Source organism: Lemur catta, chromosome 4, assembly GCF_020740605.2.
Source record: "Lemur catta isolate mLemCat1 chromosome 4, mLemCat1.pri, whole genome shotgun sequence".
NCBI classification, from domain to species: domain Eukaryota; kingdom Metazoa; phylum Chordata; class Mammalia; order Primates; family Lemuridae; genus Lemur; species Lemur catta.
The window spans coordinates 108,360,405-108,385,634 of NC_059131.1; the positions used below are offsets into that span (position 1 = coordinate 108,360,405).

At 37.5% G+C, this 25,230-nt stretch overlaps 1 pseudogene across 1 annotated transcript; it reads left to right on the forward strand.

The window, feature by feature from the left end:
• On the forward strand, window positions 1-25,230 carry LOC123637394 (annotated as a pseudogene). Its single transcript, XR_006734836.1, has 17 exons — window positions 1-71; window positions 2,919-3,123; window positions 5,228-5,318; window positions 6,276-6,345; window positions 8,599-8,641; window positions 11,394-11,486; window positions 12,554-12,666; window positions 12,777-12,857; window positions 13,958-14,044; window positions 14,458-14,595; window positions 15,285-15,388; window positions 15,610-15,716; window positions 18,944-19,009; window positions 19,946-20,065; window positions 20,904-20,957; window positions 22,172-22,322; window positions 24,759-25,230. The product of XR_006734836.1 is annotated as a serine/threonine-protein kinase RIO1-like (transcript).

Below are 25,230 nucleotides of genomic sequence, written 5' to 3' on the forward strand. Positions count from 1 at the left end.
ATGGACTACCGGCGGCTGCTGATGAGCGGGGTGGTCCCCGGGCAGTTCGACGATGCGGATTCCTCCGACAGGTAGACAGACGAAGAGCACACCGACTCTGTTCGGATTCTGCTCTCTCCCTCTCCGCCGCCTCGAGGAGTTGACACTTATTTGTGGTTTACAGGGAGGCTGGTGGTTCATCACTCGGTCTCTTGATAGCCTTTTTCTTCTTTGTGCATTCCAGTCGGGTCTTTCGTCCCAAATCGCGGCAGAGTTGAAAGCCACCTGTCAAGGAAGTCAGGGGTTCCCAGGTCATTTAGCGTCACTCAGAGGCAGAGTTGGATAGTGATTGGAAACATAGGTTTTTGCAATTTAACTACATTCAGTGTTCAACAGATGTTTATTGAGCACTTAGTATGTCTCAGGTTCTTTCTTTGGTGTTGGAGATAATGATGAACAAGATGAAGCAAATCTCTGCTGTCATGGAACTTTACCTTCTACTAGGGAGGGCATACCATTAAAAAAAAATCAAATAATGTATACGACACATATAATTAAAATAGGTTGGTGTACTAAGTAATGACTGAGTGGTCAGGAAAGGGTTAAGGTCCAGATTTGAATGACAAGAAGGAGCTAATCTCGGGAAGAACGGAGGGAACTGCATTTCAGGCAGAGTGGACACCAAGTACAGATGTCTGACGGTGGGATCCTTCTTAGCTGTGTAAGGAAGACCAACCACCAGGAGGCCTAGAGCACAGTGGAGGATAGTTGAGAAGATTGGTAGGTGATGATAGAGAAATGAGAAGGGGCCAGATTATGTACAGCTTTACAAGTGATACTAAGAAGTTGAAATTATTCTAGGTCTTATATTAATAGAAAGCCATAGGAGAATTTAGCAGAGGAATGACATCATCTGATTTATGATTTATGGGAATCATTCTGCTATGAGAAGATGGTCATGGGGGGCAAGCGTGGAACAGAGAGACCAGTTCAAAAGTAATAAAGTGATCAGATTCAAAGATGGTAGGAACTCGAGCTCAGGTCCTAGAGATATGTTTGGAGGTAGAAGTGGTAGGGTTTGGCGGTAGACTGGGTGTGGGATCTGAGGAAAGAGGAATGAAGGATTACTCCTACCTGAAAGTAAAATGCAACATAGAATTATTTTGAAATTCTGAAAGAATGGTTTGTACTTTCTGTTTATAGTAAGGATTCATTACATGCAGATTTTCTTAACCAATTGGGGATATTTTCAATAAATATTTGTTGACTGCTTTCTGTGTGTCAGATCTAGTCTTAGGTGGTAAGTGTACATTGGTAAACACCACCCTGATCGACACAGAGCTTGCACTCAACTGGGAAAACTGATAATAAATATTAATAATTGGACAAACTATTTGTATTAGAATTAAGTAGTACAAAGAAGAAATGAGTGAAGAATAGGGAAAACTTCCCTGAGCAACTGACAGTAAGATGATATTGGAAGGATGAGTAGGGGTTAGCCAGAGAAATGTGAAGGACATTCCAATTTTGTGGTTGCCGATGAGTTTACAAAAGGCCTTAGGGAAGAAGTTAAGCAGGAAGAAGAAACAGCCAGTGTGGCTGGTAGTAGTTAATGGTAGTGAGAGTGCACTAATTTACCATCCACTGCAAGATATTGTGAGGATAACTCAGTGGTTCTCCACTGGGAGTGATTTTGGGTGAATTTGCCATCCTCACTCCCACCCAGGAGACTTTTGGCAATTTCTGACTTTTTTTTTGGTCACAACTGGAGGTGGTGGTGCACTGGTGGTAGCCGGTTCAGAGATGCTGCTAAACATCCTACGTTGTATGAGACAGTCTCCCACAACAAAGAATTATCTGGCTGAGGTTGAGAAGCCCCTGTGCCAATGCAGTTATAACTTTAACATGCCACCCTAGGTTATTGGCAATTAAAGGATCAATTTATGGATTACATTCATGAAGTCCCAGTAAATAGCAGGTATTTAGTGATAATTTTGTTTTCTTTCTACCCATGTCCATGGGGATTTGGAGCCCTCCTAGCCGTGACTAATTAATAAATCTGAATTTACTTAAACCCATGTCTGACTGTTAAGCTGGTAGTCCATATTATCAGTTGTTTTATATAGTTTCTGTCTTTATTCTCTACATGAGAGGTCAGAACTGGCAAGGACCCCTTTTAAATTTGGCCTGCAGATATATTTTGTTTGATATGCACAGTGTTTTGTAAAAAATAAATATGTCAATTAAGTGGAAGATTTTACACAAAAATCCAGATTTCTGGCTTCTCTTAAAAAACTAACATCTGGGCCTGATGCTCACATGGGGGAGAGGGGCAGGGAAAGACTTTGTGTTTCCTTTATCCTGGACCTCTTCTCCCAGTTGAACAGTCCCCACTTCTGCTGTCTTACTGTACTCACTTGTAGTGCTTGGACCCTGTATTGACCATTCCTTCCCTTCATGAAAAAGGATGATTTGGAGTTTTGTGTAACACATGTCTTGATACAAGCTCCTTTTGTTGCAAATGGTATTGCGCTCAAGGTAAGGCTGGCTGCCTTAGACTTATTCCCAATTTTGTCAGAAAGGTTTTTTTCCCCATAAAGTAGCTCTGTGAATGATTTTCCTAGAGTCAAGTCTGGTGTACTGATGAAAGTTATTCAACAGAGAAGAGAACAATGTAAATTCTAACTTCACCAAAGCAGAAGTGGATTTAACTCTTGATGTACTTCTTCCCTAGTAGGCTTTGGGCATGGAGAATGAGCAAACAACTGCAACAGAACTGAAAAATAGGAGAACTTGGTATTAAGAAGATTGAGCTTATTGTGAGATATATTGTAAAGGAATCTTTTAGATTTACTGATATATGTTTAGTTTATATCTTAAATAAATATGTGAGCTCAGTTAGATTATGTCTAAATATGCCAAAACGTTGTTATTTCTAGTGAAAACACACACTTGAAGATAATCAAAGAGGAGGATGACATTCTATTTAAAGACCTTCAAGATAATGTGAGTGAGAAGAAGGATGAAGGTGAGATAGAAGATGATGAAGAGGAGGATTATGATGATGACGATGATTGGGACTGGGATGAAGGAGTTGGAAAACTCACCAAAGGTTATGCCTACAATGGAGGAAGTAACCCACAGGTATTTTATAAATGATTCTATACATCTTATATCTTCTTTTTTTAACAAACATTTTGTGATTCTCGGGTTGAACAGGTGAAAGATTTTCTTCAGGTTATATTGTCCTATAGCCCCAGCCTTTATTGATTTTCACTCTTTATCCATTCTGTATTTCTGATAATTTCCTAGGTGTGGATTCTTGCCAGAATCAGTAAATTAAAAAGAGTTATTTAAGGCATCATAAGATTATGAGCTTAAAAATCTGCATAGGAAAGGACATGAATAGGCAGTTTACTACAAATCATTAATCATAAGTGAAGAAGTTCAGCCTCATTAGTAATTAAGGAAATGCAGATTAATTATGTACACATGCCATTTTTTCATCTGTGCAACTGACAAAGACATAAAATATGTCATTGAGTGTCAAGTAAATAGGTGTAATTATTTGCAGGATAAATTGGTATGTGATAAAAACTTTAAAAGTTTACAAATGCTTTTTATTCAGCAATTCTAGGAGTATACCAAGATTTAGCTACAAGAATGATCGTCTAGGATTGTTCATGGTAGAAGAACATTGGAAACAACCTTGAACCTTGATTAAATTTACTGTGGAACTAATCCACACAATGGGACATTGTGCAGTCACCGAATGCATTGCAATGGAAGACTGTATTAATGACATGAGAATATGTTCACCATCTGCCATCATCTACCATATGTAGCAAACAAGTGACCAAACTATGCCTGCTTCTTAAACTGGAAGTACCAACTATGTTAGGAGTTTGCAGAGCCATAGGATTAACATGGTATATCTTCCTGGAGCATAAAGATTACTGAAAGAGGCGAGGTGCGGTGGCTCATGCCTGTAATCCTAGCACTCTGGGAGGCTGAGGTGGGAGAATCTCTTGAGGTCAGGAGTTCAAGACCAGCCTGAGCAAGAGTGAGACCCCATCTCTACTAAAAATAGAAAGAAATTAGCTGGACAACTAAAAATATATAGACAAAATTAGCTGGGCACGGTGGTGCATGCCTGTAGTCCCAGCTACTTGGGAGGCTGAGGCAGTAGGATTGCTTGAGCCCAGGAGTTTGAGGTTGCTGTGAGCTAGGCTCATGCCACAGCACTCTAACCCGGGCAACAGAGCAAGACTCTGTCTCAAAAAAAGATTACCGAAAGATATGGCTGGGGGAAAAAAACAGTGATATTCCTTTGACTATTAAAACAGCTAAATCATGGACCAGATGCATGTGTTTGTTTATTTATTATTATTTTTTTTTTAGAAAGCAATTTCACAGTTACTTATTGCCTTGTTTTAGTAACTCCTCTATTGATTCATGGTGAAGCTTTGAGCAATTTCAACATAGAGCATGATGCCTTTTAACAAAGTTTGAGGAAAAAAACTAGAAGTATATGTATTTAAATGTTATTCTACATTTTCTACTGTGAACATGTGTTATTTTAATTTAAAAATTATTTTAGGAGGTTAATAGAATTTTTTTAAGTTCTAGCAAATAGGAAACAACTCAACCTCAGTGTTCCATGCTAAGATAAGAGGATTGATTCAGTAATTGTTATAAACTCTTTTTGATCTATTATTCTCTTATCTAAGTGTTTTGGATGTCGTCTCTCCTTTTTTCTCTTTTTGCCATTATTTAAGTTTGTGCATAGCACCAGTCCAAGGGCTAAGCCTCATACTTAAATCTTTCTCTTTCTTGAGATATTGGGCCCAAAATTAACTTATGAACCAGTTTAATGTTGATCTTAGCTCTTTATTATACCTGCTGGAGGTAAATGAGCATTCTCAAATTTTAAATCTATAAACCAGTCAAATTACAAAAATGCATATAATTTTAATTTATTATTTTTAATAGGAATACATCATAGAGAAGTAAAGAAAAAACAAACAACAGATTATGCAGGCCCTTCTAGCTAGCATCTTTAACCTTCTATTTCAAATGCCTTTTAAAAAAATTTCATGACCAAATTTGATTGATTTTTACCTTAGGATACTCCTCTAAGTATGAATGGTTTAATACCTAACTGTGTTCTAAAAAAAACCATGTGATCATGAACTTTAGGTTTGTGTTTCCAACTAGTGCCTTAGACTCTGGAACTCATTTCTTCTAGGCAAATCGACAGACTTCCAACTGCAGTTCAGCCAAGATGTCTACTCCGGCAGACAAGGTCTTACGGAAATTTGAGAATAAAATTAATCTAGGTGAGTTTACAAAATATATTACCTCACCGGGCTATGAGGAAATTCTTCGAAAACCACAGTGTTACGCAATTATATGAGATCAAGAAATTAATACATTCAAGTGTCACTGACTCAATAATGCTTAGAGAAAATAAAACTTATAGTGATTTAGAAACATGGCTTCAAGGAAAGACTTTAGCTTATCCTTTTTTAGTTCTGTTTTCTCACCCTGTTGTAGGAATATGCAGTTAACAGATACCTATTCAAGTTATTGTCTGTTCTGTATTAGATTTTGTAGTAGTAGGGTCATCTTGTAGTAGGATGTTAAATGCTAGAGTTTTAAATATAGTTACATTTTGTTTTACTGGAGACTTTTAATGTAAGTGTTAATTGTTTAGTGAGTTGTTTAATGCAGGGAATGAGAATGTTGATTTGAATCATCACCTCTTAAAAAGTACAAGGTCATATTTCTATTGTTGCAGACCTCACTTGTTATTATCAACTTAGCACAGTGTCTGTTGTACAAGCTGTCAGTGCATGCTGAATTAATGTATTTTAGGGTCTTCATTGTCTATCATGTACCTATAGCTTGAAATGAAACTAAAGTTTTTAGAATTAAACTTGGAATTCAGGCAGTTATATTATCACTATTAGTCATACAGAATATTAACAAGTATCTGAAATTTAACATACAGATACAGTCTTTTTGAGGAATTTCTGCATCTGTAATTCTGTGGTTCAAAAATTATAACTGTAGTAATGAAAGTAACACTTGTTATAAAGGAAACCGCGACTTAGTTCTTGCCTTTAAAAACATTAAAATTTTTTTTCATTACTAAAATATATCTTGTCTATAATAAAACATTTAGAAAGTATAGAAGAGAAGGAAGAGGAGAGAAGTATCCTATTCAGCAAAACTGTTAATAATGTCTTTTTGTTTTACATATTATTTACATTGTGGGTTTCTTGTATTTTTAGATAAGCTAAGTGTTACTGACTCTATCATAAATAAAGTCGCCGAAAAGTCTAGACAAAAGGAAGCAGATATGTAAGTAATGTTTTAATGATAAAACATGGATGATAGGGACTAAGTATCATCTTGGTCATAACTCTTTTACAAAGAATGTTCATTTGTATACTTAAACCAATTTCTGTTTGTTTTAGCTTAAATCAGGGTAGCCAGTGCCTTTGTAAATTGAAAATATTAAATGAATCTTCTTAAGAAATATATGGTGGCTGCGTGCCATCCATGTGGCTCACGCCTGTAATCCCAGCACTTTGGGAGGCTAAGGTGGAGGATTGCTTGAGGCCAGGAGTTCAAGACCATCCTGGGCCACACAGCAAGACCCCATCTCTACAAAAAATTTAAAAATTCACTTAGTGTGGTGGTATGCACCTGTAATCCCGTCTACTCAGGTGGCTAAGGCAGAAGGATCACTTGAGCCCAGGAGTTTGAGGTTGCAGTGACCTCTGATTAACACCACTGCACTCTAGCCAGGGCAACAGAGCAAGACTCTGTGTCAAAAAAAGAAAAAGAAAAATATATAATAAAAGTGTAATCTTGCGAAATTCACAAATGTGCTCTCATTAGAATAATGATGTTTATAAATTTCAGTTTAAACTAAAATGTGTAAAAATGCTACCTTTTTAAACTTTATTAAGAATTATTGGCCGGGCGCGGTGGCTCACGCCTGTAATCCTAGCCCTCTGGGAGCCCGAGGCGGGTGGATCACTTGAGGTCAGGAGTTCGAGACCAGCCTGAGTGAGACCCCGTCTCTACTAAAAATAGAAAGAAATTATCTGGCCAACTAAAAATATATAGCAAAAAATTAACCGGGCATGGTGGCGCATGCCTGTAGTCCCAGCTACTCAGGAGGCTGAGGCAGTAGGATTGCTTAAGCCCGGGAGTTTGAGGTTGCTGTGAGCTAGGCTGACGCCATGGCACTCACTGTAGCCCGGGCAACAGAGTGAGACTCTGTCTCAAAAAAAAAAAAAAAAGAATTATTGGCTGGGCACGGTGGCTTACGCCTGTAATCCTAGCACTCTGGGAGGCCAAGGCGGGTGGATGGTTTGAGCTCTGGAGTTCAAGACCAGCCTGAGGAAGAGCGAGACTCCATCTCTACTAAAAATAGAAAGAAATTAGCTGGACAACTAAAAATATATGGAAAAAATGAGCTGGGCATGGTGGCGCATGCCTGTAGTCCCAGCTACTTGGGAGGCTGAGGCAGAAGGATCTCTTGAACCCAGGAGTCTGAGGTTGCTGTGAGCTAGGCTGATGCCACGGCACTCTAGCCTGGGCAACAGAGTGAGACTCTGTCCCCTCACCCCAAAAAGAATTATTCTTTTCCGTGAAGCATTTTTTAAAATTCAAGGGAAGACTGAAAACTAAAACTAAATAATGATATAACTGAGAACTGATTCTGTTTACAGTTCTGTTCCCAAGCCATTGTCTAAGATCTGGCTAATTTCTCTTATATGCTAATAACTCTAAAGTATAATCACTATATTATAGAAGATGACACTAAGATCATACAACTAACATTGTTAGAATTAAAAACCAAGTTTCTTCTGATTTACTGCTGTGTCCAAGAGATATCAACTTGTTGAGATACACTGTAGTCATTTGTTGTTTCACTGGTATCTGAGTCTTTGTCCATGTTTGACCCTGTATTAGTGACTAGACTGAGTCACTCTTTGTGAGCTGAAGCAAATCAGAGTCTACGTTTGAAGACTGTCTTGAAATGATTGAAAAAAAAACCAAAAACTTTGTATCTTTATACAAAATAATTCGAAAGAGAAAGCCTTATAAATGACTTTAATTCCACTGGGAGGTTGAGATGGAAGGATTGCTTAAGCCCAGGAGTTTGTCCAGCTTGGGCAACATAGCGAGACTCTGTCTCTTTAAAAGAAAAAAAAAGTCAAAGACTTGACTTCTGTACTACTAAAATCATTCAATAATGTGAAGGACAATACAGATATACTTGATGTTTTCTCTTTTTCAGAGTACTTCACTTTACCCCAGCTGCTTTTTTATTTAATGCTTCTGAAATATGGGTAGATTTTTTCTTCTTACTACATACATACTCCTTTTGCCCTAGAGAATTGAATTGCATATTCAGGGGAAATGAAGGAAGTTTCACTGAATATTCAGTGAAGAATCTACAATCAGATCATAAAATCTGTTATTAAAGAAACTACCTATTTAGGAATTTTCATGAAATAAAGTACATTTAGAAGTTTTTGACTTCGGCTTCTCACTCAATTTTGAATATGTCAACTACACTTTTTTGTTTTTGGTTAGGTATCGCATCAAAGATAAGGCAGACAGAGCAACGGTAGAACAGGTACAGTTTAAATTTATTGCAAGCTCTTATTTTAAATTAGCATTTCTTTTCTCTTTGTAGTTTGCTTTCATCTTTCTTGCTTAATGCTAATGTTACTTAAAATTACTTCTATATAAAATTACTCCTTTTTGTAGTTTTGAGTTTAGAGATCTAGGTTTTGCTTTATAATGGGACTATTGGTAGATTACCATAGCCATGCAAAAACCACCTTTCTTAGGGGAAGCAGAGAGATTATTAGATAAGGAATCTTTCTTAAGCAAGGGCTGCAGGAATTTTATGAGCTTTCCCAGAAGATAGGTTGGGTTATCTGCCACAAAGCAGGGGGTGTAGGTATGAGAGAGAAAGAGAGGCAGGTGATGCTTTCAAGTTTCCAATTAGAAGTTCTTTTTTTGTTGTTGTTTAGAAATTATGCTTATTTTATTTTTTCTATTCAAGAAGTGGAAAAATGTACCCCTAATTTTTGTTCTGATTGGAGTTAGCATTGGCTCACATTTTTGATGTGAGGAAAGTAATAAAAAGGGTCAGAACATAGCTATTGCCACCTACCACTTCTCTCTCCTTCCCTTACACATACACACAAAGACACATTTTGAAATAGAGTAGCCTTTTCTTCCTGCAGATCCTTGATTTAAGACATAAGCACCCTTTCTGTCGTATACCTAAGTCGTAGCACCTAAGCTGAGATACAGAACCATCTGTGCAGTTGAAGAATTCCACAGTTGGGCAGAAGCAGGGGCTGGGGTCTAGGTCTTCATTGTCCAATTCATTTTATGTGATTTATTTCTGTGGTTGAAAATAAAATACAGTCACCTCAGAGAGATGAGGCAGCTTTAAGTTTCAAAGACCATAAAAAAACGTAGGCAGAAAATCCTTTGTCTCTTTCAAAATTAATTTTGAATGGTAGAGTATATGGCTTGAATCTTAAGTCATCTTTTAAAAATACATACTTGTCCATAAATTTATCATTTCTTTTTTCCTATTTTGTTCTTAAGCCGTTTGGTATGTTGTTCTTTCCTATGCCCCTCACTTGTCTAACTACCAGTTTTGCAGAAAGACAGGTCTCTACCTAGATTCCTGTACTCAACCAGCTGACTCCCCCTCTTTGCTTACCTTTGCAGTAGCAAGGAAATGGAAATCAGTGCCTATTCGCTCACTTTCCCTTCTTTCTTCTCTAGTTGCAATGGCTGTGGTTTGGCTTTTAGTCCTGCGATCTTCCAAGGTGGTTTCGTTTATAGCCTTAGGTTTCTGGCATAACTGGAGCCAACTTATTGAAGGATAGACCCTAAAGTATTAGTTGAGTTTGGCCAGTTTACACTGTCTCACCCCGGGAGCTGGAGGGGCCCCATGAGCCAGGAGGAGCTATTGGCAGGTGTCCCTTGAAATTGCATTGAAATATTTGGCTACTTAGTTTCAGAGATGGATAAGAACAGACCTTAAATTCATTGCCTTCTGTTTGTTAAAAAGGGCTTTGAAATCCTTTTTACTGAAAATCAACTACTCTGACTTGGAAGGAGACTTACCCTGATCTACTCATCTATAATCACAGGAGTCTGCAGACTCCTGCAAGGGCCAACTGATAGGTATTTTAGGCATTGTGGCTCACATATTCACATACAGTTCCTGTTGAATATTCTTTTTTTTTTTTTTTTTGCTAAGGAGCCCTTATAAAAACGTAAAACCAATTCTTAGATTGCAGGCTATAGAAAAACAAGGAGTGGGCAGGGGGTGGTGGCTCACGCCTGTAATCCTAGCACTCTGGGAGGCTGAGGCGGGTGGATCACTCGAGGCCAGGAGTTCGAGACCAGCCTGAGCAAGAGCGAGACCCCGTCTCTACTAAAAATAGAAAGAAATTATATGGCCAACTAAAAATAGATATAGAAAAAATTAGCCGGGCATGGTGGCGCATGCCTGTAGTCCCAGCTACTCAGGAGGCTGAGGCAGGAGGATCGCTGAAGCCCAGGAGTTTGAGGTTGCTGTGAGCTAGGCTGACGCCACGGCACTCACTCTAGCCCGGGCAACAGAGCGAGACTCTGTCTCAAAAAAAAAAAAAAAAGAAAAGAAAAGAAAAACAAGCAGTGGCCTGGACTTGGCCCATGGGCCGTAGGGTGCTGACCGCTGGTTTAAATACAAGAATTCTGCCACAATTCATTTTTATTCAGCAAAGCTAGATCCTTTGGAGAGCCTTGTCCAATGCAGTAACCACTGAGCATTTGAGATGTGGCTAGTCTGAACTGAGATGTGCAGTAAATATGAAAGACATAATGGAGTTTGAAGGCTTAGTGTATAAAACAAGGTTAAATATCTCACTAATCACTTTCTAGATTGATACATGTTGAAATGGTAGCATTGATATATTGGGTTAAATAAAATACTAAAATAGTTTCACTTGTTTCTTTTAATGTGGTGACTACAAAATGTACTATTACTTTAGTAGTTTGCATTACATTTCTATTAGCTAAGTTTGGCTAAGAGTCAATTTCTGTTTCTTTTGGACTTGGTGGACTTTGAGTTCCATGACTGGATAAATTTGTTGGTTTGTTGTCTCTGATTCCTTTGACCTTTATCTCACATTTTATTTGTTAAAAATTAGAGTGAATAAAAGCACCATAATAGTGACTCTCACTACTCTCTCGTAGTCAGCCAGGATAGTGTACTACAATTAAGCTCTTCAGTTTAATAATTGTCACAGGATTTAATGGGAAAGTTTTGGTACCATCTTTCTAAATTTTTAATTTTTTGCATTTCTTTTTAGGTGTTGGATCCCAGAACACGAATGATTTTGTTCAAGATGTTGACTAGAGGAATCATATCAGAGATAAATGGCTGCATTAGCACAGGGAAAGAAGTGAGCATTTCTTTGAATGACTGAATGTTCTCATGTTAGTTTTCTTATTTCAGATACGAAGTGAAACTAAGGCACTTAGTAAATGCATTGTGCCTTTAAAAAGAAAAGCAAAACCAAACCATAACACAGGTCAAGAGAGTTTAATACAATGTTTCTGAAACTGGCTTTATTAATATTTATGGCTAGGTAGAAGGTCATGCACATAACCATGCCTTTTCACTACCATTAATGCATTGAGACTAACTAGTTGTGCCCAGCAGTAAGCTTAGATGGTCAGCTTATTACAGGCCTGAGTCCTAATCAGAACATTACTGTGGTCTCATTTCTATGAGTCAGTGAGTCTTTCTCATGTTTTTCTTTATATGTGGATATAGAGAAGGATAGACATGGTGTTTTTTAATTAGCTTATTCTGTGGGAAGCAGTTCTCAGTAAAATTCAATTTATAAATTACGAGATGTAAGAATGTATTTAAATATTTTCTGTATACTTGAGATATTAAAAAAGTTTGAAACCACTTCTCCTGTATAGTTAAATTGTATTTTACTGACAGTCTTGCGTTGCTTAATGACAGGGACACTTTCTGAGACATGTATCACTGGGCAATTTTGTTGTGTAATTACACAAATGTAGGTGGTATAGCCTGCTACACCTAGGCTATATAGTATAGCCTACTGCTCTTAGGCTGCAAACCTATACAGCAGGTTACTGTACTGAATACTGTAGGCATTTGTAACATAATGATAAGTATTTGTGTATCTAAACATAGGAAAGTTTCACTAAAAATACAGTATTATAATTTTATGGGACCACCATCATATATGTATCTGTGGTTGACTGAAGTGTCATGCAGCACATGACTATTTGTGTATTGAAGACATACTTACTGTTCCTTTTGATAAGATGCTTCATATTTTAATTCAGATCTTCAAAAGATAGTGTTGTTCTTTATGCATATTATTTCAGCTCACTTGACTTTTGAGGTTAGAATGAAATAGGTTGAAAAAGTAAAAAACTGTTTGTAGTTATTAACACAAACTTCATTTTTCCTGTTTTTGACTTAAAATAGGCTAATGTGTACCACACTAGCACAGCAAATGGAGAGAGCAGAGCAATCAAAATTTATAAAACTTCTATTTTGATATTCAAAGACCGGGATAAGTATGTAAGTGGGGAATTCAGGTGAGCTCAAATTCTTCCCCCTGCCCTCAAGTTGGTTTAATTTCTGTTTCCTAAAACATTGAAACGGAATAATAAAATGATTGAAGTAACAAATACTTTTCTTGTTCAAGGTTTCATCATGGCTACTGTAAAGGAAACCCTAGAAAAATGGTGAAAACTTGGGCAGAAAAAGAAATGAGGAACTTAATCATGTGACCGTCTGGGATGTATTTACATCTGTGTTGTGCCCTGCATGTCACCTTGGGCCCTTCCTACCAGCAGATCCCACTGTGGGTCTGCCCAAATGTAGGGACTTCTTAGACTTAGGGCCATTCGGTGCTACTAGATCTGCTGGGGTAAGCAGTGGAAGCAAATTTCTGGACAAATAAGAACTACCTGTTCTCTATTTTCTGTTCTAAGAATCCATTACAGAAAAATTCTGACACGATTCCTTTTTATTCAGCAACGCTAGATCCCTTGGAGAGTCTTGTAAGCCATGTGAAAACATTTAGATTTGTCCTGAGGATGATAAGGAACTGTTTGTTGCAGGATGTTAGATGTTAGGCAGGATAGTGACACAATCAGGTGGTAATAATGATGTGTCACTTTGCAATAGGTATTGGAGTCCTAGACAAAATCTTGTTAGGTAATAAACTCTTTAACATAGTTTCCTTTTCCTATTTCAGTATAGTTCTGGACACATTTTATATAGTCTTTGTTTGCACTAACAGCTATTCATCACATAAAGGCCTCTTACCTAGTTGAGATCAAATTTCTTTAAAATTTTGGAGGTTTTTTTTTTCCTTTTTTCAGTGTCTTTTAACTTTTTATATGCTGTACACAGGTGATATACATTGGACAATTTAGTATTAATTAAGCAAGTACTACTTATTTTGAAAGTCCTAAAATCTTCTTGTGCCCAACTAGCTATTAGGTATGGGTCCAGCTATTTTTATGAAGCATTTTTTCCAGTCTGATCAACTCAAAGGCTAATTGTAGACATATCTATTCTATTTCATCAATTCTAAGATGCACATTTTTTTCACAGTTTAACATTTCTAGAATTGGATTGGGTATTACAAGATATGGGATAGAATAGTTTAATTACCAGTGTTTTGTCAGTTTACATAGTACATAATGGTACCACTTAAAATCATTGGTGTCTTAGAGTTTATGAAATACAATAATAAAATTGAGAGGTCTTGGTGCTATCTCCTAACAGTAATATTAATCCTGTGGTCTATAGCTGTTGAATTTATTTAGATGCCTTTTCAAGTTTTTAATTGTCCTTTTATCTGTTATAATGTCACAGGCTAAACACAGCAGAGATACCATGTCCAGAACCAATAATGCTAAGAAGTCATGTTCTTGTTATGGGTTTCATTGGTAAGGATGACATGTAAGGATTTGGAAGGCCTAATAATTACATTCTTAAAACTGTATTTTTTTTTAAATACTTTGAATTATCCAATATATCATATGAATGTTTCCCATTTGAATAGCTTTTTCATGAATCTTTCCTACCGTATTAGTGTATAAGTGTTTTCAATTTATTCTACCTTTTAAAGTCCTAAAATGCTTCAGAATAATAGAAAGGTAACCCTGTGTTTGAGGGATGTTTTATACAGTGTGTTGGGAAAGCCCCTGTTTGTTGGCAGCTTCTTGGAATGGTTTGTCTGTCGTGAGGTAAATTGTCCCACACACAGTTCACACGGTGAGTCAGGAGAAAAACACATGTAGCAATGTAGTATAAAGTAAGAAAACTTGTTCTTGATCATTTTATCTTAGTTGTTTATTTTATTTTTATTCAAGGCCTGCACCACTCTTGAAAAACGTCCAGTTATCAGAATCTTAGGCTCAGGAGTTGTATCTGCAGGTCATTCAGTACATGAGAAGAATGTATCAGGATGCCAGACTTGTCCATGCGGATCTCAGTGCATTTAACATGTTGTGAGTGTGTTTTGTCTCTTAGAAACCACCTATAAGTCATTTCATGTCCATTAAAACAACAAAAGCCCAATCCAAGAAGTCATACTGTAGTCTAAAGTTTTAAAGTTGGCTTTCACATGGTAACCTTGTAAGATATGGTCCCTGCCTTCAGTGACGTCACCTTAGAATTGACCATTTGGATTAACAGAGCTAATGGACTTTGGAAATTTTGTTAGTTTCCATCTCTTGATAGTCAAGGTAGCCTCTTATCTACCTTGGTCATTTTATGAATTACTTCTCTTGCTTTTTTTTTTTTTTTGAGACAGAGTCTCAGTCTGTTGCCTGGGCTAGAGTGCTGTGGCATCAGCCTAGCTCACAGCAACCTCAAACTCCTGGGCTCAAGCAATCCTTCTGCCTCAGCCTCCCGAGTAGCTGGGACTACAGGCATGCGCCACCATGCCCGGCTAATTTTTTCTATATATATTTTTAGTTGTCCAGCTAATTTCTTTCTATTTTTAGTAGAGACGGAGTCTCGCTCTTGCTCAGGCTGGTCTCCAACTCCTGACCTTGAGCAATCCTCCTGCCTCATCCTCCCAGAGTGCTAGGATTACAGGCGTGAGCCACTGCGACCGGCCTTCTCTTGCTCTTAAAGATTAAAAAATGTAGTAAAGTCATAGTATCCCAAAGCCTCTGTATCTGTGTCCCAAAAGGTACCATGGTGGAGATGTGTACATCATTGACGTCTCTCAGTCCGTGGAGCATGACCACCCACACGCCTTGGAGTTCTTGAGAAAAGACTGTGCCAATATCAGTGGTGAGTGGAAAGATGGCATTTTTTAACAGCTTGTTCTTGTATGTTAGTTCTGTACTCAGTTAAGCTGTCGGTGTAAGATCTTGTCACTAAATTGTTTGGTACAGTGACACTTAAACCGTTTGCTAGGGGGTGGTATATATTTTTATCTCTTTGTTTCTCTGTAAAGCTGTTGGAATGATAATCCTTGTAAAAGCTGTCATTAATGTTTTTCCTTTTGACAGATTTCTTTTTGAAGCACAGCGTTGCTGTCATGACTGTGCGGGAGCTCTTTGAATCTGTCACAGATCCGTCCATCGCATGTGAGAACATGGATGCTTATCTCTCAAAGGCAATAAGGCAGAAGAAGGAAAGCACAGAAAATAGCAGTACAGGGTCAGTGTCCCTTATCCAAAATGCTTGGGACCAGAAGTGTTTCAGATTGTGGATTTTTCCCAATTTTGGAATATTTGTATTATTCTTACCTGACTTGAGCATCCCAAATCTGAAAATCTAAAATGCAAAATGCTCCAGTGATCATTTCCTTTGAGCATCATGTTGGTGCTCAAAAAGTTTCAGATTTTGGAGCACTTCGGATTGTGGATTTTCAGATTTGGGATGCTCAGCCCAAATCCAAATTTGTATTTGTATGACACTTCTGAGGAACTCAGCTTGTGTAGTGTAATTTATTCATTTTGACCGCTTCCTGAGACCTTTTCCTTCTGATTTCACAGATGAGGAATCAAAAATATAGCAAGACATCCAATGGTAGAGCCAGGTTTCTTTCCTTTTTTCCCCCCTCATGAGTCACCTTGGCAACCAAGTTCCTTGACTTCAATCACCTGGCAGATCACATAGACTATCAAAGTTCATGAATGTTTAGTAAGAAACTTGTTAGTTTTTTGGTCATTAATCCTTTCCCCTTGTTCCTCAGGGGCCTTTCTGATATAGAATTACTTTAAATTATAAAGTACACATAACAAAATTTACTATTTTAACCATTTTTACGTGTGCAGTTCAGTGGTACTAAGTACATTCATATTGTGCAACCATCACCATTGTCCATCTCCAGAACTTTCTCATCATCCCAAACAAAAACTGTGTACCCTTTAAACAGCAATTCCCCAGCCCTTGGCAACCACCATTCTACTTTCTGTCTTATTAATTCGACTACTCTAGGTACCTTTTGTAAGTGGAATCATACGATGTTTGTCTTTTTGTGACTGGCTTATTTCACTTAACGTAATGTCCTCAAGGTTCATCCATGTTGCAGCATATGACAGGATCTCTCTTCTTTTTAAGGCTGAATAGTCCAATGTACGTATATACCACATTTCGTTTGTCCATTCGTCTGTCAGTGGACACTTGTGTTGTGAAAGTCTTTTGGCTATTGGGAATAAGCTCCTATGAACATGGGCATATAAATATCTCTCCAAGTCCCTGCTTTCAGTTCTTTTGAATATATACCCAGAAGTGGAATTGCTGAATCAAATGGTATTTCTGTTTTTAAGTTTTCATGGAACCACCACACTGTTTTCTGTACCAACATTTTACATTCCCATCAGTAATGCACAAGGGTTCTAATTTCTCCACATCCTCACCAGCACTTTTTATTTTCTGTTTTTTCTGTCTCTATACCCTCACTAACACCTGTTATTTTCTGGGTTTTGTTTTGTTTGTAAGAGACAGGTTCTTGCTGTATTGCCCAGGCTGTAGTGCAGTGGTTATTCACAGCTGCCATCATAGCTCACTACAGCCTCAAACTCCTGGCCCTAAGTGATTCTTCTGCTTCAAATTCCCAAGTAGCTGGGACTACAAGTGCACACCATTGTGCCCAGCTTATTTTTTTTTTTTTGACAGTGAGATACCATCTCATACCTGTTAGGGTCTCATTGTGGTTTTGGTTTGTATTTCCTTGATGATTAGTGATATTGAGCATCTTTTCCTGTGCTTCTTGGCCAGTTGTATATCTTTTTTGGAGAAATGTCTATTCAAGTCCTTTTTTTAATCAGGTGTTTTTTTTGCTGTTGAGTTGTAGGAGTGCTTCATATTTTCTGGATATTAACCCTTTATCAGATATGTGATGTGCAAATGTTTCTTCCCATTCCATGGGTTGCTTTTTCATTCACTTGATTGCATCCTTTGCACAGAAGTTTTTAATTTTGCTATAGTCCAGCTTATCTATTTTTACTTTTGTTGCTGAATCATAGAATTTTGAACATTTGGCCCACATGCTCCTACACAGGTTTTTCAGGTTTTATCCTGCTTTTTCTTATTCAGCCCTTTCCCCTAGAATCCCTTCACATTTCTGCTTTTGCTCGCCTTGCTCTGCCTGGTGAACTTTAGTTAGTTAGTTAGTTACGACAGAGTCTTGCTGTGTTGCCCAGGCTAGAGTGCCGTGGCATCAGCCTAGCTCACAGCAACCTCAAACTCCTGGGCTCAAGGTATTCTCCTGCCTCAGCCTCCCGAGTAGCCAGGGCTACAGGTGCAAGCCACCATGCCCAGCTAATTTTTTCTATTTTTTTTTTTTTTAGTTGCCCAGCTAATTTCTTTCTATTTTTAGTAGAGACAGGGGTCTCACTCTTGCTGAGGCTGGTCTCGAACTCCTGACCTCAAGTGATCCTCCCGCCTCGGCCTTCCTGAGTGCTAGGATTATAGGCGTGAGCCACCATGCCCGGCCTGCCTGATGAACTTTAAATCTCAGTTCAGAAAGCTTTCTTGTTTTCATAGGTATATTTTCATATTATGTAAGTATAAGCGAAGTAGTCATACTGTGTCACTTCTTATTATACCAAGTTCTTTTTAATTCTGTCACCCTCTACTAGATTATGAACTCTTGTGGGACAGGGGTTTTATTGTATAGTGTGTATTACCTGTAACCATTCAATACTGGGCACATAGTAGGTAATTGCACATGTCAATTGAATCAATAAATATCACATCATTTTTATAACTAAACTCTTTAATTTGACACTGATTTTAGTGTCTACACTTAAAAAAAAACCCTACTCCTATTATTCTTTCCTTTCTTCTATATGAAGTAAAGAACAGATACTCATTTTTACAAGCCAAAAGAGCCCTTTAGAATCTTCCTGACCTTCTTAATTTCAGTCATTGTTTGCTCAAAGAGCTTCCTTTGGTGGCTTTTACTGCAGGAGCCTTAGAGCCACATACTCGAGATTTACGGGCAGGGCCTTCTTTGTGATTCCCTTCACTGACTGCTCAGGAATTAGAAATGGTTCTTTCAATCTTTGGCTCTCAGTTTTCCTTTAGTAAATACTTTTGCTAATCATTTAAAAATTAGGAAAGTAGTATTACTTTTGAAGAAGGGGGGCTAGGGATCCCCCTAGTCTAGAAAAGAAGAGTTTGATTTATTCTGTTCCTTTGGGTTGACAGCAGCCTTTGTAGGGAGGTCTGACGGGAGAACTCACCCGCACAGTAGAGCTCACTAAGTGCTTTCAGAAGTGATGAAGATGTGATACTTGTAAAGGCTAGAACAAGGTTGTACTTACACTGGGAAATGCATGTGTCTTCTGTAGGTTGAATGTAAAGGAAAGTGATTTTTGTTTTCTTTCCAAGGCCATGGAAATAGCATCTCAAAGGACCAAGGAAGAAAGGTCTAACCAAGATCATGTGGATGAAGAGGTAGGATTTATTATCCATTCACAGCCTTAGAAAACCCTTGTGTTTTGAGATCTTTTTTATATGTTGCTAGAGCATGAACCTGATTTTAATAGTGAAGCAGTTTTTTAAATAGTAGTATTTCCTTGAGATGTATTATAGTACATAATTTAACTGAGCCAAGTTGCATAATTTATATTCCATTATATGGGTCCACTCAGCAACCTATTATATTAGCTCATTGTCCTGGATGGAGAAAATTTTTTAAAGCTCCTATTAGGGTATATGAGTGAAGAAGGAAAAGCCTGTTTTTAGTTTGCAAATGTGAATTTTTAAATGACTTAAGTGTTAATTCTAGAAGTATTATAGATTTTAAATATTTATGCTGTGGTAAAAATAACATTAGTTTAGTCTAGGCAGGGAGTCAGGGTATGTTTTTGTGAAGGATCCATAGTAGGCTTTTTTTTTAAATTCTCACAGCTCTTAGTGTGATGGGTGAATATGAGGGTACCCTATGTTTATCAGCAGCTCTTGACCTGTGTTCAGTTAGCAGCTGGGTAGGTGATTTCCCACGTAAGAACACGTTTCTGTGTAAACAGAGCCAGGCAGTGCTTTCCAACTGTAACTTCGTCCCTTTCCCTCCTACTCAGAAAAGGTTTTAGGAATGTAAATGAAAGGGAAGAAGTGTTATTCTAAGGATAACTTTGAATCTGCTATAATGGTTCTTTTTCTTTCTTAAAATAAGTTATATGCAAAACTTAGTGTTTTGTCATTAGTAACGTAACTTCTGACACACCACATAGCAGGTGGAACACCAGTGCGTGCAGACAGCTTGGCTGAGAATCATGTTGGAGATGATGAGGACTGTGGATTCATCTGTGACTTGATGGGGTGAGGATGCTGCGTGAACGTGAAAAGGCTGTGAATAACAGTTTCAATTTTGCTTTTCCTCTCTGCTAGGTGTTTAAGCGAGCATATATTCCTAGAACTTTGAATGAAGTAAAAAATTATGAGAGGGATATGGATATAATGATGAAATTGAAGGAAGAGGATATGGCCATGAATGCCCAACAAGACAATGTAAGTAGCTTGGTTTGTATGTAGCAAGCAGATTGACAAAAGAAAGGGACTGTCCCAAACCTTTTTGGGCCGTTGAAGTTCCTCTGATCTTGCGTGCTGGCTTCTGAGCTAGTGAGATAACTGGTTCGCTTTGCATTAACATGTCCTCTGTACACATTGGGTATAAAGGGAATTCATTGGTATTTATAAGAGGAGGTGATGCAATTAAATGAGTCCAACAGACTATAATTACAGAAAAAGGAAGATTCATATAGAAGTCTAGGTTAATGGTATAAATGGTTATTATACTAAATCCATTAACATATGTTTTTCTTAAATTAACATATTTCAGGAAAAATTTATTTCTGTTAAAAGTAAATATTTTAGGCTTTGCAAGCCAAGAAACAAAATTGAAGCAATTATGTGGGTTCTTACATAACAAAAGAGAAAAATTTTCTCCCAGCTTTTATTTATGGAACTAGAAGTACTTCAATAATAATTGAATACAACTTTTTATAATATAGGTTTACTAAAGAGAGAAGAATGGAATTATTGAGGGGGCAGATACCATTTCACTCAATTGGGAGTCAGTTAGCATTTGCCATCATCAAATTGATTGCAAATATTTATCTGTAAAAACTACCAGGGGGCTGGGTGGATTTGGCTTGTGGGCCTGGTATACCTGGTGGGCATGAATAACACCCATATTATTAACTCTGTGTTACTATGAGATAAATTGTTGATACCTTTTTACAATCACAGAAGATACAAGTTAGCCCACAGTGTTCTTAATAGGTGCAATGTGTGTATTCACTGTGTAGCTTTATATTGATTCTTGTCTTTTTCTTTTTGGTACAAGATTCTATATCAAACTGTCACAGGATTGAAGAAAGATTTATCAGGAGTTCAAAAGGTATGAAGAACATGTGTTACTGTTTATGTGAAAACTCTTTTAAAGGATATAAAACATAAAGTATTAGAATTAAATTACTTTCAAAGTCTATGGGCATTTTCAGAAATGTCCTTTTGTGTTCTTTCTAACTGTGATAGTGAAATTTGGAGATTGATTGGTTTATTTCTCATTCTGTCTCTGAATTGTTCTGTTGTTGTAGGTGAGACATTTTGTATCCTACTCTTAATTTGTGAAGTTATTAAGGATGGCCGTGTGTTTCTTGATAGTTTTTACAACCAGCTTAGAGAAAGAGGGTGGAATGTGTGTCATACCAGGGTGTAGCTTGTGGAAGAGCAATGTCACCAGTTCAGCAGTCTTACCATGCTAGATTCCTGCAGTGTTCTTTTTTCTTAAAACAGTCCTGTTTTGTGTCACATTTTAGAAGGGCAGGAATTAAGTAATTCTAACTTAGGCAGCAATAAAAGCAGGCCTTATTTTTTTTAATTTTCTAATTAAAGGCTTCAGTGAAGGATCACAGTTTGCTTTTTGAGAATTGTGTCTTTTCTGTGTGAAGAATTGATTTAAGGGAATCCCAGCATTTTGCATTTCTGGGTTTTATATAACAGGTATTATAGGGAAGTTATGCTTTGAATTCCAGAGCAAGAAGATTTTGTAGCCACTAGCCAAAAAATCTTTTTGTACAATTGCCTTTTAAAGATTTGGTTTTATCTTATAAGAAGGAAACCTCACTCTTTTAAAAACTTCCTGCTGCTTTAAAAAACTTCAAATTTCAGGAAAAAAAATCAAAATTTCTCACTTAGATATTGTTTTCTCTCAATTGGATTAGCTTATTGCTAGAAATGTGGTTTATAGGAAAATAGCTGTGAAGTTATCCAAATAAATATTTATTTTTGACTCTATGTGTATTTCATATCCTTCCAAATCCCAACTCAATCCTCCTGATTGGCTAGAAGAAGCAGAGCAGTTCTGTTGTTGATCTGAATCACCCAGTAAAGCCATGGCTCCTTCATTTAGCTATGTTCGTGAGCCTGACTGCCGGGGCTACTTTCAAGCTGCTCCTCCAGTGTTGATTCTGTTGTTCTGATGTTTCAGTACAGGACGTTATTTTTCAAAGTATACCTGCGATGCTAAAACCTGAATTCTGGCATTAACACATTTGATAACTACAAATAACTAATTAGTTTAGAATAACATGGTTCTATAATAATTTCAAGGTCCCTGCACTCCTAGAAAATCAAGTTAAGGAAAAGACTTGTTCTGATTCAGAAGATGCTAGAAGCTCTGAGTGCTCTGACAGACTCTGAAGAACAAGGAGACCATGCCCATCGTAAAAAACACACCACTGACCCTGACATTGATAAAAAGGTTAGCCAAGAACTTAAATTTCTTTTTCTTCGATGCGATAGTGTGGCCACTCTCATTTTTCTTTGTTTAAGGATCTAGCTAAATTATGATGGCTGAAAACATTATTATTAAGTACCTCTAATTATAATTTTAATCCCTACATATGAACTTTGCTTTTGGTGGTAACATCATCTAGAGATCAGGCTGCTATTAAAAAGCTTTCTAGGCACTGCATAAAAAGACGATGCATTAAATTCAGTACGTTGATTAAAAATGATCATCACTCACTGAAGTACAGATGATGTTGGAGTTCACTCATGGTAAAATACTGCAGGGAGGATTTACAGCCCAGCCTGATGTTTGCAGACATCTAAGACTGTATAGTAGTCCCTCCTTATCCATGGTTTTACTTTCTACCATTTTGGTTATGGTCAACCACAGTCTGAAAATATTAAATAGAAAATTCCAGAAGTAATTTGTAAGTTTTAAATTGCTTGCCATTCTGAGTGTCAAGATGACGTCTCACTGTCTTGCTCCCTCCTGTCTGGGACGTCAGTCGTCCCTGTGTCCAGCATTTCCCCGCTGTCCGTGCTCCCCGCCTGCCAGTCCCTCAGGAGCCATCTCGGTTATCAGATCAGCTGTTGAGTGGTGTTTGCGGTGTTTTTGTTTCGGTAACCCTTATGTTACTTACCAGTGGCCCTACAGCACGAGTAGTGATGTTAGCAATTTGGAAAAGCCATGAAGTGTTTCCTTCAAGGGAAAAGGTGAAAGTTTTCAACTTAAAGTAAGCAAAATAATCTTATGCTGAGTTCACTAAGAGATTCAGTAAGAATGAATCGTCTGTCTTTGAGATTGTGAAGAAGAAAAAAGAAATTCATGCTAGTTTTACTGTCACACCTCAAACTGCAAAAATTATGGCCATAGTGTGTGATAAGTGCTTAGTTAAGATGGAAAAAGCAGGCTGGGCACGGTAGCTCACGCCTGTAATCCTAGCACTCTGGGAGGCTGAGGCGGGAGGATCGCTGGAGCTCAGGAGTTCCAGACCAGCCTGAGCAAGAATGAGATCCTGTCTCTACTACAAACAGAAAAATTAGCCGGGTGTGATGGCACGTGCCTGTAGTGCCAGCTACTCAGGAGGCTGAAGCAAGAGAATCACTTGAGCCCAGGAGTTGGAGGTTGCTGTGAGCTAGGTTGATGCCACGGCACTCTAGCCTGGACAATAGACCAGGACTCTGTCTCAAAAAAAAAAAAAAAAAGATGGAAAAAGCATTAAATTTATGGGTGGAAAACATGAACAGAAAATATGTTCCAATTAATGGCATCATGTTGCACCAGGATACACTGAGCCCCATACAAAGACTTCAGCAAGGGATCCCCTAAAAGGAGTGACACCAAGCTATTTGCTGCAAGCAAGGGATGGTTACACAGGTTTAGGAGTAGGTTTGGACTGAAAAATATAAAAATTACTGGAGAGGCTGCATCTGCTGATGAAAAAGTGGCTGCCACCTGAGTACAGTACAATAAGATTTTCAGAGAGACCACACGCATTCACATAACCTTTGTTAGTATATATTGTTACAATTGTCCTATTTTATTGTTAGTTATTCATCTATTACTATGCTTAATTTATAAGTTAAACTTTATCAGAGGTATATATGTACATGAAAAAACATAGCATATATAGGGTTCGATACTATTTGTATTTTCTGGCATTGACTAGGGGTCTTGGAACATAACCCCCACAGATAAGGGGGACTACTGTATCTCTTTAACACCTAACCCTAGACATAAGAGACACTGCTGATTGAATGGTATGTGCTGGCTATGTAACTATTATTTTCTATCTTAGCTTAATCCTTTAAAACTTAGAAAATTTGGATCCTGAGAATTTTTTTTAATCTGTTTTTAAATTTTATTTATTTATTTATTTATTTCATGTGCGAGTGCACGCACACATGTGTGTTCAGAGACGGGGTCTTTCTATGTTGGCCAGGCTGATCTCGAACTGCTGGCCTCAAGCAGTCCTCCCATCCCAGCCTCCCAATGTGCAAGGATTACAGGCATGAGCCACCATGCCCAGCCTGGATCCTAAGACTTTTGAGAGACATACTCAATTACTAGTGCAATTTCTCTTTATATCTGCTAGAAACAAATATTTTGCTTCTTTCCTACCTTTATTTCTGTTAGAATATGGAATTTGTTAAAAAAAAAAAAAAAGTAGTTGCAAACATTTAATAACAACCTCAGGGATATTTCTGTTTGACTGTTTTCAAATTTCCATTAAGAAAGCTCAAAGACAATTTTCATCCCAGGTTCTACCAACAACCCATAATCATTTTCATTTTTAATGTTATACTCATTTTTGCCCTTCTATATGTATCTTTTTATTTAGCTGTAATACTAAGATTACTCTGAATTAAATTTGTGGGTTTTTTACATGTTGTTTGTTTTTTACAGGAAAGAAAAAAGATGGTCAAGGAAGCCCAGAGAGAGAAAAGAAGAAACAAAATTCCTAAACATGTAAAAAAAAGAAAGGAGAAGACAGCCAAGACCAAAAAAGGCAAATAGAATGAGAACTATACTGTGTACAGTCATTTTCCATCAGTTATTTTTCTTACTTGAACTCTAAGCTGCATCTGGAAGATGGCTTATTGATTTTAACCAAATTGTTATGATGGTACTATGAAGATCGATTCAAGTGCTTTCATATAACTATGTAAAAAACTCTTAAGCTGTAGAGTCTAGATCCAGTCACTGACTCTGTCTAGTGTTGATAGGGTTTATTTAAGCTACTATTTTAATGAAGAACTTTGTACATTTTTATTTTTGTATTTTTTCTCTTGCAAATATGTTTTTAGAAGCATCATAAGTATTTAAATGTACTGAACATCTATAACATTTATGTGAGTATAAAGGCACTTTGGACGAA